This window comes from Dunckerocampus dactyliophorus, chromosome 3 (assembly GCF_027744805.1).
Source record: "Dunckerocampus dactyliophorus isolate RoL2022-P2 chromosome 3, RoL_Ddac_1.1, whole genome shotgun sequence".
In the NCBI taxonomy this organism is placed as follows: Eukaryota; Metazoa; Chordata; class Actinopteri; order Syngnathiformes; family Syngnathidae; genus Dunckerocampus; species Dunckerocampus dactyliophorus.
In genome coordinates, this window is record NC_072821.1 from 18701557 (window position 1) to 18718767 (window position 17211).

Genomic DNA, 17211 nt, shown 5'->3' on the forward strand with positions numbered 1-17211 from the left:
TCTGTAACGGATACTAAAACGAGTATCCGGCTCACCCTTACTTGTAAGACTGGGCCAGACAAATGTGACAGCATAAATAGAACAGTGGTAATTAAAGTTTCAGATAACTCCAAACATCTACACTGCGACATAATCTAAAAATAATCTAAATCAACATTTTCATCTACTATTCCTTCTCAGTCAGCCATTGTGGGCATAACCTATCATGCAGAAAAGTTTTCCTCTGATCAATCAATCAGAAGTGGGGGCCAATCAGGCAAATCAGAAGTCAATTCAGAAGTCTGACTGGCAAAAAAAAACAAAAACAGCCTCATTGCTAATAGTGTGTACACACCATTATCCTCGCCAGGATCTGTGTCTGGCAACACATAGAAGCTGAAATTGGATTGCACAAAAAAACAAAACCATATCTAACATACATGTACACTACTGGAAGCACTGCAGCCAAGAAACACTGACTGACTGTTGGGAATATCCATCCATCCATCCATCCATCCATCCATCCATCCATCCATCCATCCATCCATCCATCCATCCATCCATCCATCCATCCATCCATCCATCCATCCATCCATCCATCCATCCATCCATCCATCCATCCATCCATCCATCCATCCATTTTCTAAACCGCTTCTCCTCATTAGGGACGCGGGGTATGCTGGAGTCTATCCCAGCTGACTTTGGGCGACAGGCGGGGTACACCCTGGGCTGGTCGCCAGTCAATCGCAGGGCACATATAGACAAACAACCATTCACACTCACATTCATACATATGGACAATTTAGAGTCGCCAATTAATCTAACATGCATGTTTTTGGAATGTGGGAGAAAACCTACGCACGCACGAGGAAAACATGAAACACAGAAATGCCCAATGGAGATTCGAACCCAAGTCTTCCCGATCTCCTGACTGTGACTGTGTGGCCAACATGCTAACCACTAGTCCACCGTGCGGCCCCCTGTTGGGAATAAATTCATATAATTCTAATAAAACAAATACTAGAATTTAAATTTGAAATGTTGGTCAGTGCTTCTGGTAATGTTTAGGCCAGCAGATAAGGCCTTGCTGGCGCCTGACTGCACACCACTGCAGAAGACCACCAATAACATATACAGGATACTATAAAAAGTGTTTTACTTTCTTGAGCTTGTTTTTCACCCTACGGACACATCAATATTTTCGAAGTGAATACAAATATTCATTGATTGGTCAAGGCAGAAATTATGATCATGGTTTTAAGTTGTTACTGGCCAATGAAAATTCTTACCAGTGTGTTTCTTTGGCTTTTAATATATGGTTCATCATAAATTAATAATTGATCATGAACTGTACATCTCTTACGGCCCTCAGCCTTATCCTGATGTCATGTCAGATGCAGGTCTATTGCAGTATGACACTTCCCCTCTCCTCCTAAATAATTAGGTAGTCAATTTTGCAGCAGTACAGTCTTTCGCTTGCTATTATAAATGTTTAAAACCTTTACAAGCAGGAAGTATCCACGTGTCAACTGAGATGTTGAGGTTGGGGGACTTAGTCGTTTTCCAATTGAGCTTCTGCCACTGCTTAACTTTTACAGACATGTTGGTATGTAAAACATTATTCTTAGACAATTACACTATATACCAGAGTATATTTAACAGTTTTTTGGACAATTACTAGGACTGTAAGCCATTCAGTACTTTCAGTACTGTAAGAAAAAAGGGCAATTGAATGCATTAAAGCGTCACATTCATATCTGAATAAGTTATCAAGGAAAAGTTACTATTCAGCAACAAATACACATCTACAGTGGTTAACATGAACTTGCTAACTGCCAAAGAAGCAATCAGAAGTTAAAGGAGTCCATACAATGTACTGTATGTACATGGTAAACATGTCGCGACTCTGGCTCAATGAAAGATGGGAGAAAAAACAAAAGCTTTTAACAAGATGAAGTAAATACAAGTAACATGAGCGTGTAAGTGCAATGGTGATGTAGGGCATGTGATGAGTGGATGTGTAGATAAATCCAAAATAAATTAAAGAGCAGTCTGCAGGGTGGCCATGGTAGGAGTCTGGCAGAGAGAATGAGGAGGCAGCAATCAGACACTTTTAAAGAACCACAGGTAGACCTCATCATGGGAACCGCCCAGAAAGGAAGAAGAACAAGAGAAGTGTTTCCTTGAAATTAAAAGACCATTCCTTGGCCATCACAGCCCCCTGCAGAAGATCAGTGTCTACCCTGATGCACTTGGGAATACTCAGCTCAAAGGTGCTGTTCAGCCCCAAGAACCTCAGTCACCACCTTCCAGCTCTCCAAACCTCTGCCCCAGCACCCTTGTCACCTAAGAGCAAATTAAGAGGAGGAGAGGAGAAACTAGAGAGATGGGGCAGAGGCATGATTTACAGTAGGGAACAAGTCACAGTGTCAGCCAGCACTTTACCTTCACACATTACATAATGTCAGTAAAATGTCAGTGAATTACGATCAAAATAAGCAGTGACAGAAGTTGCAGATTAAATGTTCACTCGGAAATGTTGTAATGCCAAAATGAGAGTGCGCTTCTTTTCTGATGACTCAATAGTTCAGCTGTTATGAATTAAACTTTTTAGAGGAGTAGCTGACACGGCGGTCAACTCCATGCTCATTCGCTTGCAACAACACAGCTCCAGCCCCTGCATGGCTGGCATCAACATGAAGCTTGAACGGTTCATCAAAGGAGCGACAACACTTGAAAAGTTTCGACGAAAACAATAAATCCACAAAATCGACAAATCTCATGAATTCCTTTTAATGGTAGGAACAAGAAACTGAGAAACTGCTGTGACTATGGCCATCACAGGCCAAACTTGACCATGCCCAACAACTTTGCCAAGTAGCCAGGTCGCCTTTGCAAAGTCACATTTAGCCAAGTTTAAAGTAAGACTACTGTGAGTCAAACGAACAAACAACACCCAAATGTGGTTTAGGTTGTCGTAAATACTGTCGTAAATACAGTATACGGCACAACTCTTAAGACCATCTGCAAGACGATTCATTAACTGTTGAAATGTTGCTGGGGCATTTCTTAGGTCTAACATCATGACTGAATAAGAAATAAAAAACAAAGTAATAAATGCAGAGATGTCCTTTCCTCTCGGGGTTAAAGGCTCTTACCAATATCCCTTGAGAAGATCAAGCTTACTGACAAACTGAACACTTCCCATCTCATCAACGTAGTCTTTGGGGGCACACGGGGCAATGGATACGGATCAGGTTTTGTTACAACATTGACTTTGTGAAAGTCCGTGCACATCCATGGAGACTTCTCTGACTTCTGCACGATCAGGCAGGGGGACGCTCAAATGAAAGCAAACAGCTAGACAGCAAGATTATTAAGCACGCACTTCTCCTCTTTGTCAGTGATCTTCCACTGAGACTCTGACCCAAGTCATATTCTTTTAAATTGGTCCTAGTGGGTGTATCTCCAAACAAGGATCGGTAATCTCCAATAGCTCAGCTAACTGTCCAAATTTTTCACTTGGAAAATGGGCAAGTAGTAAATAAAATTTTTCCAATGGTAACGGTAATGGTTTAATTCAGTGGTTCCCAAACTTTTTACAGTCGCGTACCCCTTCAGACATTTGACTTGAAGCCATGTACCCCTTACTGCTGCACACTTAAAAAACATAAACCATTTTTACATTTCCTTAAATTGAAATATTAAACATGATTAATTGGTTAATTAATTTTATAGTAAGTAATTCTGGTTCAAAAATGTGTATTGTGCATGGTCAACGTTTACATGAGCACTGATAAACAGATAAGATGTGAATTTCTCTTGGAGATGAATAAAGTATCGAAGTATTTGTCCTACATATATTTTATATCAGCCGGATGTTGGGATCCTTCCGTTCGAATGGGTTGAACTTCACTTCACTTCACTTTTGTCCACTTGCAAACGCTATGTTTTAAATTGAAAGGGAAAGTTGAACAAATATGATAAAGCAGTATCAAACAAGCAGTGATAAAGCCTCATTTTCAGAGGAATCTCCACTCTCTCATCCTGACACGCACATACAATGACAGGTTTTCACAGTGCGGGGATTGGAACGCAAAAATACAGTAAATTAAGCCTTCAAGATTAAATGCTCGTAATACACAATATAATCATCAAACTTACTTATACAACTCACACATAGCAATGAAGAACTTCTTTCTATATAGTTATTTCTCAGGATGTCCGATATTGGGTTTTTTGCCAATATACGATATGCCAATATTGTCCAACTCTTAATTTCCGATTCCAATATCAACCGATACCGATACCAATATGTGTAACACACTTATTTTGGTACGTAAATTGCTTTTAAAAGAAACAGGACCAAATTTCACATAAACAATAATAATAATAATAAAAATATAACTGTACAAACAATGAATGAACCCAAGAGGCTTATTTTTAAGACAAACAAAAATGCATTGGTTTCTCTGAAAAAAAAAATATATAAAATAATATTTTTAAGTGTCTCTTTAACAGAAAAGTTGCAACAGTACATTGTTTACCTTTGAGTAAGGTCCCTGCAGCAGAAGCACTCCTCCACCACTCTCCCATCAGCGCAAGATGTTGTTGTTTTGCACCAATATCCATACAATCCTTATTTAAGACTCATTTGCACGTTGCCGTGCTGTAAATTAATGTGCTATGACTCTCATAGATTTTTCATGCTGGGCGCTACAGTTTCAGAGCGTATGAGACTCAACGGTTTGACACTGGATTTTGGAAGAATGAACATATATTTGTCCGCCCTTCCACTTTTAAATGTTCGGTTTTCTCGATCAACTTCTTACTTCTAAGCAAGTCATGGTTCTATTGGAAGATTAGCGGCATAGAAAATGGATCGATGGATGGTTCCCGGCAAGTAAACAAACAATTTAATTGGCTCATTTTGAGTGATGTCACCGCGCTTGCTGTCACGTTTGCTATAATACTTGAAGTAATTACGCCCGCAAACTACCACTGCTGCAAACGGTCTACAAGCATGATTATATGTTATTATATTTCCATTCACTTTAATTGGTCACGGGTCCGTAAAGGGCCATCACTGTATTCGGATCCGGATTTTGCAGACCTTTTGTCATCCATGACTGATTACATTATTTGACATTTCTCTCAATGGACAGTGCTTATCATAGAGCTTCATATAAACATTCAGAAAGTGTTCATATGCTTCATCTATGTCGTTATCACTGTACACACTCTCCCATCTTTGTTCTTCCAAATCTTTCTTAAAAGTGTTGATGCTTTCCTCCGTGCGTAGTCTTTGGAAAGTCCTTTTGTCTTCCATCTTTCTCCTTTCATAGTTTTCGTTGTGAATTGTAAACACTGGAAGATGGTCACTAATGTTGTTAATTAACTGACCACTAGTTGTGCTATTATCATAATCATTAGTGAATATATTATCAATTAGCGTGGCACAATGGTCTGTTATTCTTCTTTGTGTGTTGATTTTAGGATATAGACTCAAACTGTACATTGTATATATGAAAGGATCTATTATCTAGTTCTTGTGTAGATTCAGAAGATCAATATTGAAGTCTCCATATTTTTTGTCTGATGTCTGAAAGATGCTTTGATCCAGTCCGCGAACATTTTAATGCTTGACTTAGGTGTTTTATATAAACAACATATTAATACATTTTTGCTTTTTTTCTTTACAGATTTCAATCCGTTATGCATTCCAAAACGTTATCAATAGCAGACAACATGTTCTTTACCATTTTGTATTCCAGATTTGTTGTCCACGTTGTCCATTGTTGTCAATTGTTTGTCCATGTACACAGCCACTCCAAGGCTTCTGAATTTTTCCAAACGACCACAAAGACCAGCCTCATCTGGCTTTGCCACATCCTCCCCCCCATGAAGTGTTGACTTATCAACTGTTGCTTCTGAGAATGTCCACCAAACTTTTCATTTTTTTCTGAGATGTAGCCAACTTTTCTTTGCCAAACTCTCCTGCCATGTAAAGGTGATGATGAAAACCATTGACATATTCTAACAGATTGGCCCGAGGTTCATCTGTGGCCCAATTATCATGAAGCACTGCTAACGGACCCCAGACTTTTATGGCCAAAGACTAGGACTTTTATGGCCAAAGACTAGGTCATTTGGACTAAACCCAATACTCTCTTGACAACTCTCTTGCTGCTAGAAGTAACCATGGCAAACCCTTCTCTCAATCTTCTCTCAACTCTGTACAATAGGAGCGAAGAGATTTTAGAGTTTGATGAAATCTCTCTAAAGCTCCTTGGCTCTGTGCATGATACACTCAGGCCTGATTGTGCTTTATGTTAAGTTGTTCTAGAGATTGGCTGAAGATGAGTGAGGAGAAATTTGATCCCTGGTCCATTTAGATGATCTTTGGTATGCCAAATATGGCTATGAACTGTGTTAAATCCGTTATATTTCATAGTGCATAGGCAGCTGGATAACGAGCAAACACATTACAGTTAGCAGATAGTGAGAACCAGACTGAATTAGGCAGAGGCCCGACACAGTTAATTATCAATAGTTAAAAAGGATGTTCAATTGCAGGTACTGAAGCCGTGTTGGTGGAATTGACTGGTTTGGTTTGCTTGTAATTTGATATGTACTGTATGACAGGTCTGAACAAAAGCTGCAACATCACGTTTCAGACAAGACCAAAAGAAATGAGGGAGAATAGGTTGGTTGTACGTTTTGTTAACTCGTAAATGGTCTGTTTGGTCATGAGAGCAAGGCAACGTTTTGTCTCTGAATTTGTACTTTAATGTACTTCTGCTTTTAGATCTAACTCCAGCTTTTGATACAGTGGACCAATAAGATCTTGATCTCCCGTTTAGAGCAGCTGACCAAAATAAAGCCAATTATTTCGTGCAAGCACTTTATAACCCATGTCTTTGTCACCTCTGGACTACTGTAATGCACATTACGTGGGGGTTTGTGGAATGTCCATTGCGCGATTTTGTAGGCACTACAAGTGTACTGTAGAGTCTACCAGGAGATAAATTCTTTGAGGAATCCACTTTCCCAGTACCTCATCCTGTAGAAAATAACTAGATGCTGAACTTTTTGTCAGCAGCACTTGGTTGAATAGTTCACTCAAGGACACATCTGCTCTATGTTCAGTGTCCGCATTCTTCTGAGAGATGGACAAAGATTCAGGTAAATGAAAGTCACAATCTTCATCACAAGTGTCTGACTTTGTCACGATCCTTGTAACAAACTACTCTTCTGGAAGGTTATGCTCACATTCTTCTCGTTTCTTAATTTGATCTGAAACTTTAACAGGGTACCCAGAAGCCCACACATTGTCACCAGATAAGTCATTCCAAAATTACATCTACGCCCTCTATTGGTAGAGTTGGCCGAAACTGCGATGTGAACATCACGTGATGTGAGATGTGAAAAACTCTATCGCGCATGTTAGTTTCCTTTGAAAATGGCAAGAATGATACTCAAATTAACGAATTGGTTTCTGGTGTATCTCTAAAGATCTTTACTGCTATTTTACAGTCTTTATCACCAGGGGACACACAACGTTCCTCAAAGTTCCTCATAGGAAGTAACATCTAAAGCAGAGCACCACCAACTGAAATGTTTACAGAGATCCCTGACAAACTCAACATGGAACTGCTTTACAGCCTTCCTGCATGAACTGAACTGCTGCCCATAGGCCTCTTGTACGAATTCATATGACTTTAATACAACCTCTATGATGGTTTTGTACACCTGACTCTCACATTCACTTAAGGCAGAATATCCTGCTTGAGCCTTCCCTGTGAAGACCAACTGTAACATAACAACCCACTTCATATCGCGCAAACTTCTCGAGTTACTGAACCGCTCAAAAAGTGAAAAAAATATACCCGGATTGCTCTCATCAATCTTTGGAACAAGGTGCAAATTGGACATCAAGTAAAATTGCCTTTGTGGACTAAGACAGTCAGAAGCAGCCATTTTTAACTTGCTACAATTGTACGCTCTCCCTCTCAAGTGTAATTCTCATCTGTTCCATGGCTATCTTTCCGTTCTCTATTTCTAACAGTAATTCCCATTACTGTTCAAAAGTTAGGGAAAAGGGATCAATTTCATTTACAGTTACATTACTTTTGCCTGGCAAGACCACCTAATGCGCCAAAACAGACCTTAATCAAAACTTAGTTTCATCTTTTAACTTCATGTCTCCAACATCAACATCCGTAATGTTCGACTAGCTGAGAAGTTGGTCTCTTGTGCAACTATTTGATGTATGGATACAATCCCGCTAACTGCCCCTTAAAACTAACAAAACACCCCCCTTGTCTTCATTCAGATTTGCAGCAAGTAATTATCCACGCTAACCCAGTGCGTTTGAAGTCCCACGGAAATGTCCCTGAGAACAAAGTGCAGGAGAACTGCATGGCCAACACTAACCTCTTCCCTGTGATTCAAACAAAAACAGGTGGTTATGGTTATGGTTCAATTTATTGGAACATGCATACAAGTTAAATTGGACTACATCACATATTACAATTCACAGTTTCACATGTCCAAAAGGAGTAGTAAGAAACAAAGCTTATTTAATCCTACCTCCCATCCGTTTTACATCAATAGCAAGACATTTGTTCACTTCCTGTATTTCAAATGCACTCTATGATGGTTTAAAATACATAGGAAAATGGTAAGGTACTACAGGGTCAGGCAAAATGATCAGACACATTTGTAGGTAAATAAAAGGCAAAAAAAAGTAAAGAAACAAAAAAGTGTTTTCATTTTCGAAAAGTACATATAATGCCATTTTTTTCATATAATGCCATTTTGCTTTGTTTCTTTATAATGCCATTGTTTTTCGTTTCTATTTCACTTGCTGCCATGAATTGGACTGGTGAGCATCGCGCTTTCAATGTGGAAACGTTTATCAAAACAAACAAATCTGTAACTGCAACACAACGAGCGTTCCGTCGAAACACGATCTCGTTATGGGTTACCAACTTCAGAGCTACTGGATCTGCATTGAGTGTGTGGACAATCATGGATCCCATTTGTTTAATTCAATTTTTAAAACATAATGAAACAGAATTGCATTATATGTACTTTTCGAAAATAAAAACACTTTCTTGTTTCTTTACTTTATTTGCCTTTTATTTAACCTACAAATGTGTTAGATCATTTTGCCTGACCCTGTATAACGATGTGGTAAAATAGTAGTCAAAGTTCTTGTCACCGTAAATACTTCACATGACAATCATAATAAATAATAAAGAGCGAAAGAGCAAATGTCTCTCAGCCTACAAGAGACAGACAAAATTCTGACAAAGTGCTTCAAAAAATAGTCAAAACAATAATCACAGACTTTTTTTTTTAATGTGTGAGCTACCCTACATAAGAATAAATATTTTGACCAACTTACGCCGAAAGCCAGGTTTCAAATCGGACAAGCACCTATTTGTTACCTTTCTGGCTCGATGAGTGGCAACAACAATGGGAGACCGCACAAAAGGGAAAGCATTTAACGAAATGTATTAAATAAAGGTCAGTGTGAGTGTAAGTGTGTTTGAGTGCGTGTGGTGAGTGAATGTGTGGATCAATCAAAAATAAACTAAAGAGCAGTCCGCATGGTGGCAGAAAGAATGAGGAGGCAGCAATCAGGCCCTTTTCAGGAGCCACAGGTGGACCTCACTGTCACCTTCCTGCAGGGAGGAAGAAGAACAGGGGAAGTCTTCTTCAAATTAAAAGGCCACCCTTTGGCCGTCACAAGCAGTAATTCAGCCTGTTGAAAGATATGTCTTATTATTTTGGTGTGCATCAAAGTTTACGGTTATGGCATTCATTTTCACAGTAGTTCACACAAGACGTATAAGATATAGACCATCAGTATGAAATCTGCCAGTAAAAGAAGTGATCTTGGATCCTTATCTTGGATCCTTATCAGCCTGTGTATCATCCTCATGATTTTAAATCTATTATTAAAATGTATTTTTTTTAGAGTTAAAGGGATAGTTGTGATTTTTTGACATGAAGTTGTATGACATCCCCATCAGCAGTGTAGTGCATCAACATTGACTTACTCACCACGTCGTCCCATGAGCCCAGTTCTGGTCAGATTTCAGTGATGAGGAACGTGGTTTTGGTTAGTTGGTGGGTCCACTTAAGTAAAGAGTTTGGTTTCTCAAAACAATTTGCGTTCAAAAGAGTAATACGTTTGCATCACAAAAATGCCTCCACGAAAAAAATCAGACCTCTGAATCGCTCGGCGTTACATTCTCTCCAGTCGTATCACAGCGCACTGTCCATTGTTGTGTATGTGTATGTGGATGAAGGCCGTTGCGACGCAAAACTCTTACGTCATAGCATGTAAACACTCTGGAACACATACGTAACAATGGACGCGCAGTGATATGAGAAGCCAAGCTCCACAGAATTAATTCTGACCAAATGGAATGGTGGTGTAAAAGGAACATGGTGTTTGCTCCAAGTGATGACTGTACAGCTGATTTCATATGACTGGGTGCAACTTCCTCACAAAGCATTTGAAAAACCTGATGGCCTTGAAGCATCCTGAAAGCGCCTCAAGGTACTAGGCCAGTACAGGGGAGGATTCAGTGCACTCGCCTGTGCTAGCAAGGTCCTCCATATTTTATCCTGCGTATTCATTTTACTGCTTTCAGAAGAAAATGTTTATTTTGAAGGAAACCCTGTAACTGCATGCATCTACTGACAAAAAGCACAAAGAAAAATGAAGACTTTCCCCTGGAATACATGTAGGTTTTTATTAAATATAAATACACAGAATTACTTCTGTAAAGTGTAATTAGATATTAAATGTCTATATTAGTGTACCGTATTTTCACGACCATAAGGCGCACTTAAAAGTCTTAAATTTTCTCTAAAATGGACGGGGTGCCTTATAATGCAGCGCGCCTTATGTGTGCACCGTATGCCACCAGAATGCATGCTAGCGCAAAAATACGGTAATTAAATCAAATTAGATAACAAGACTTACATTTGAAGTGAACACAAACTGAAAAAGAACGTTACCACTGCATGTTTGAAGGTTGATGAAATTATATTCCATTTCAACACTACTAAAAATAAAGGTGACAAAATTTGACATTCCACTTATTTTGCTGCATTGAGCACAAGCTGACGAGAAACACGACGCTTACATGCATAACAGACAAAAAAATCAAATCAGATCACATCAATATCAAGCCTGCGCAGAGTTTGACTTGCTGTCACCGTGACCCCATTTACCCATTGTTTTTTATAGCGCACACTACAAATACAGTAGAATTGGAATATGAAGCTTTGATCAGCATAAATAGCAAGCAAATATGTATACTGTATAAAAACTATATATTTGCTGTAAAAGCAAACATGCAAATGTTGTTGGCTATATACTGTATCTGACTGATCTGTTGTTGCTGTCTCTAGCCTGTGTGTGTGTGTGTGTGTGTGTTTGTGGTGTGTGTGTGTGTGTGTGTGTGTGTACTGTGTTATGATGTGTACTGTATTGCCTGGAGAGCATGTACTGTGAGGCTGAGAAGATGAGAAGGTGGCAGAAAGCCGTCCAGAGGCAAATATATTTGCCAGCTGTTTTTCTATGTGTTGTTGTCCCTCCTCAATGACCTGAAGGGAGGCTACAAACAATAAAGAGTCATTTTAAATTTAAGAGACCTGGCATTGTAGCAACATTGTTTCAAACACTCAGCAAGCAGTGACCTTGGGAATTAGTGGAAGTTGAACATCCATCCATCTTCTATGCTGCTTATCCTCCTAAGTGTTGCGCGTATGCTGGAGCCTATCCCAGCTGACTTCGGGCAATAGGCAGGCCAGCCAATCGCAGGGCACAAGAGAAAAACAACCATTCACTCTCGCATTCATACCTATGGACAATTTAGAGTCACCAATTAACCAAACATGCATGTTTTTGGAATGAGGGCGGAAACTGGAGTACCCGGAGAAAACCCACGCACGCACGGGAAGAACATGCTAACTCCACACAGAGATGCCAACGGAGTTTCAAACCCAGATCTTTATATATAAATGCATATATATATATATATATATATATATATAATGGCTATATTATATAATATATGAATTATTTTTCAACTGGTCTTGGCAATCGTTTGCCCATCCCTGGTATACAGGAAAGTCAGCTGTGTTTGGCAATGGAACTGCAACACCAAAAGCAATTTCTCTCTGCACATTTGGCATCACTTTCACATCGGCACACTTGTTATACTCGTGTTGACAATTAAGGAAGTTTTTATTTTTTATTTTAAATTTCTGTGCAGTTGAATTTATTTTTATTTTTTAGGATATTTGACCTCTTGGGTTCCACTGCATGATTTAATTCACATATTCAAGTATTGCCTTTTTCTGGATATTCTGGCCTTTTTTTTTTTTTTTGCAGTGTACATGCATGAGTATGAGTTTATGCCAGTTCCCTCCGGAGAGCATGATTTCTCTTCAACAGTTAAAGGCGCCTAAAAAAAGATATTGTAGATCAAACCACTACTTTACCCCACACAGAGCAGGGTGATGTGAGACAATTTGGCTAATTTAAGCTGAAAGAAAAGCTTCATGTCACAGTGACATTTGTGATTTAACCATTAAGTTTAGTGTCCTGTTAATCCCAGCGTGGCTTTTTTTTTCTTTTCTTCATCTCACATGGTTTTCTTTTCAACCTACGAAATTAAAATTGTACAAAATGTGTTTTATTTGGCTGCATAGGTCGTCATATTGCTGTTCCATCCCGAAAATGAGCAAGAGTTTCTTAAAAATATCAAGCTTTCAAAGATGTAAGCATTTGACTAGTCATTCGTATTTGCCCCAAATTGCCCTTTTAATTGTCCTTATAATTGTCGTACAATCATCCCCTGCCATTTCGGAGTTTGAATTTTGCAGCTTTACTCTATCACGGTTTTTCAAAACCATATTAATAATAAATCATGCTGTTTCGTGGTTGAATATGGCCTAATATATCACATCAAAACATATACATATGTTTGCCTAAATTAAGCATTTTCAAGCATATAAATAGCTAAATGAACTAAAATCCATATAGTGTATAAGGCATTCAAAAGACGCATTCAAAGATGCTGTAAATGATACAGTATGTCGTATTCTACACTGATCACTACGTGAGGCTTTTAATGCAAGTTTGAATTACCTCACAACAGGCACAATATTCCCTAATAAAAGCACAAAAATACAAAAGCTACTGTTGCGGCCATAACCCAAGCCAAGCTAAAATTAAACTCTGAACCCTTGACGTCACTTCCTGTCCACCCTGGAACCAACTAACCGCAATAAACGAGGGATAACTGTAGATTGTATCATATACTCCTTTAATCATTGGACAGTCATACATGGCAATCATTATAGCAGCCAACCAAGTCTCTCAGTGCACGTACGAGATGATTATTACTATTATGACTTTATCTGGTGGTCTCCTGTTTGGTGGAACGTTTATACATTAGCAGTGTAGCAGTGATAAGCTATTAAATTCATTATGTTTCATATTTAGCGTTAAAAGAACATTTCAGCATCCAGTATCTTCTGGGAGACTGTTTAAACTGATGTAATCTGTGACGATAAATATGTAATTGTTTGGTTTAGAGAACATATAAATCCACAGGCCCCCTACACAACTTTGTTAGCTCCTTCCGATTATTGCAGTCACTATTTTGGTAGTAGTCACAATGGTAATGGTTTAATCTATGTTGAACATGCATACTAGTGGAATGCATCACATAGTACAATTCACAGTTCTAAATGTCCAAAAAGGAGTAGAAAGAAGCAAAGGTCATTTAATTCTAACCCCCATCCATTCCATATCAACAGCAATACATTACTTTGTGATACAATACATTAATTTGTAATTGTAATTGCAATGCATTTGTTCACTTCCTGTATTCCAAATGTACTCTTTGCTAGTTTAAAGTACACAAGAAAACGATTAGATAATAGACAGTGTGGTATAATAGGAGTCAAGGTTCTTGTCTTCGTAAATAAGTTATAACCAATGGCATCTCCCTTGCAAAGTGAACGTCAACCCCAACAAGATATGCAGTATAGCTCACCACTTTGGTGTTATTTCCGTTCCCTCTTGTGGCTATTCAGTTAAGGTGTGGGTATTGATCTTTACGACGAGAAGTAACCAACTTTTAATGACACAATCTGCAGATTATGATGGATTTTACCTTATCACGCCAACAACAGGCATGCAAGAGTAACTGTGTCATTATGACCATGTTAAAAAAATGCTTTTCACAATGCATGATTATTCTTTTCCTCACCAATTTTTATGACAGTACTTAGGTACATTGGGTAAACCTAATTCCAAAAAACTGATAGCAAGTATTTCTCCTTTTCTCATAAGTTGACTATGGTTACAGTACGGTATATGTTATGAGGACAAAAAAGGATATTCTCGTCATGAAATGATAGCCAAGGCTTTTGAGGAGCAGGACTTTTTATGGTAATCAAACTGCATTTGTGCACTAGACAGTAAAATGAAGGACTGTCAGGAATTGTCAGTTTTGTTAAGAGACACTGCAGAGGTTATGTACCTTTGGAGGAGTGCTTTCATTTTTCAATATATTCTTTGTAATATCTGTGTGTACGTCTCCAGTATGTGGATGTCAGAATCGTCAAATGTATTACGTCATTGATTCTTTTTTGGCGACATTATGCCTGTTTGTTTTTTTTTGTGTGACGAAGCCAGCTGTTGCAGCTGGAACACAGTCTTGTTGACAAAAATCAATGCAGAGCAAATTAGGATCACGTTTTTGTAAATATTCATGAAACACATTAACTACACGTATTTTTACATTGTAAAATCCCAAGGAGATCATTATTACTTTAAATTTTTCTGTGTGATCTTTCAAAAACTACAATAAATATAACCTGGAATTAGTTTGGTTGCCGTAAAATACATTATTATTATTATTATTTTTTATTGTGGCAATTAACCCCCATTCATGCCCAAAGCTACCCATGATAATTAAGTGGGGATTTCTATGCAGGATTAATTAGAGCTCAAATGGGAATCAGAGACAAAGGGGTGGCTGAATAAACAATGTAATAAATGACGCAGTGCATGGTCTTTATCGCACAATTAAATTGGAATTGTCTGGGGATCAAGTAAAGGAAACTCAAGTTCCTCTCATCAGCTTGCTTCATATATCATGCCTTCGCCCTTAATGGTTAAAGCACAGCCATGCAGGCCCCATGATGATACTTAAAAGACTTTTCGATAAACACACAGACATACTGTGTAAAACCTCATTATCATTTACCTAAGGAAAGAAGGCCCTGGGGCTGAAAGCTACCTGATGGTATGCTAGCACTGAAGTAAGATTGCAAAGGGTGAAAATACTACAAACTTCATTGGTTTGACAGCTGTTAGAGTATACTTTAAGGTATAATAACTGGTTTGGTGGTTTACATCTTTGGCAGAATCATTCAGAAGGGTATGCAATAGGGATGAGTGAGTACACGACTATCTGTATTTGTATCTGTTCACCCATCTAAATTATCCGTATCCGTACTCAGAGTGGGTGGGGCATGTGTCTTTTAAAGAGGCGGATCAAGACTGCAATGACAGCACAAGCTGGTGGGCTACTGTTTTTTTTGTGTGTAACATCTTTCTGTGTACTAAATATTCCATGTCACAACATGGAAACATGTGGATTGTAGACGTATCTATGGACAAATCAATTTTTCTTTTTACATTTTGTGGGTGCAGCTTAAATACTGGTGCAACACTTTGCGCAAGTCTTATGTGCTGGCTATGGGATCTCTGCAGGGACACAAGCGACAACCGCCACTCCAAGCATAGCATGCTACTGAGCTAACGGCTTAGCCTCCGGTTCATTCATTCGAAACTTAAGAAAGGGTTTGAAACAAAGAAGCAAAAAAGATACCACTTCCACACGGAATGACGGGATAACTTTTTTTCCACTCTGTATCCATTACTGACTCCATGCAGTGCAGTTAAGGTACATTGTAGAATACTATATACATGAGTTGTATTTCAATTTGTTTTGACTAATAATAGGCTGTTGCCATCCACCAAAGATGATGCATATCTTTTTTGATGGAGATAGAGAATAGACACAGAATACTGGACGTTTTTGTGAAGTAAACAGTCATGTAAATGAGTAGACTCCAAATACAAAATTTTGATAAATACTGTCATAAGGAATTAGTTTAAGAAAATTTCAATTCCTGCAGTTGTGGTTTGCAGTGTTTGTTATTACATGGATTTCATCTTTTCATCAGTATCTTTCTAAGTTTAAGTTTGAAGCTGTGTTGAAAATGTGTGGCTTGTGAGTTGCTTGATATAGCGCATGTCCATATTTCTTCCTCGGTTCCCAGAGGGATCTTCCTCCTTCTGTTGCCTTATTTCTTTATTTCTGAGGATGTCTTTTCACAAGAGATCTCTCTATCAAAGTAAAATCTGTGTTCAACAGTTCACTTGGCAGCACTTCGTTCAAAACGAAGAAAAAAACCCTTCTATCAACTGAAAGTGCTTGAATGCTGGGCTTATTTACCATATCATCTCATTACCATTACCTTAGAACATTACCTTTAACCCACTTTTATTCTGATAGATTAACTCTTAAATTGTATTGCCATTAACAACTGATTATGGTCCTAAAAATCCTGAATACACCATTACTTGGGAAAAAAAGTCCCAAGTCTTAACTATTATGTAATTAATATGTTCACTGTATATTGGGGGAATAATAACACAAACACAGATCACCCATAACTCAAGTCTACAAGCTAAAATTGAGATGATCTCAGATAAAAGCAATGGATGAAAACTTTCCTGAGGCGTTCTTGGTTGGGTCTTTTGTTTTACACTGTAAAACAAGTCAATCGTGTGCTTCCTGTTGAATGGCAATTTTCTGAACTTCCTCCGGTTGTAGTGTGTGGTTATATTGGCCGTGTATTAGCATGGTAATGATGAAAAATGGCATTATAAATGTAGTATATATCATGGATATGGTATATATTAGGGGGTTACACGAGATCTCGCAAGATCAAAACATGACAAGAGTTCTCATTTGGAGAAAAGCTGTATCGCGAGAACAGCGCAGTCAGAAGCCAATCAAGACTGTTAACTATGGCATCACTACTATGAATGATAAGAAACGTAATACGGAAGTGGCAGTGTGCAACGTATTATTCGAAGTGCAAGTTAAGTGCTTT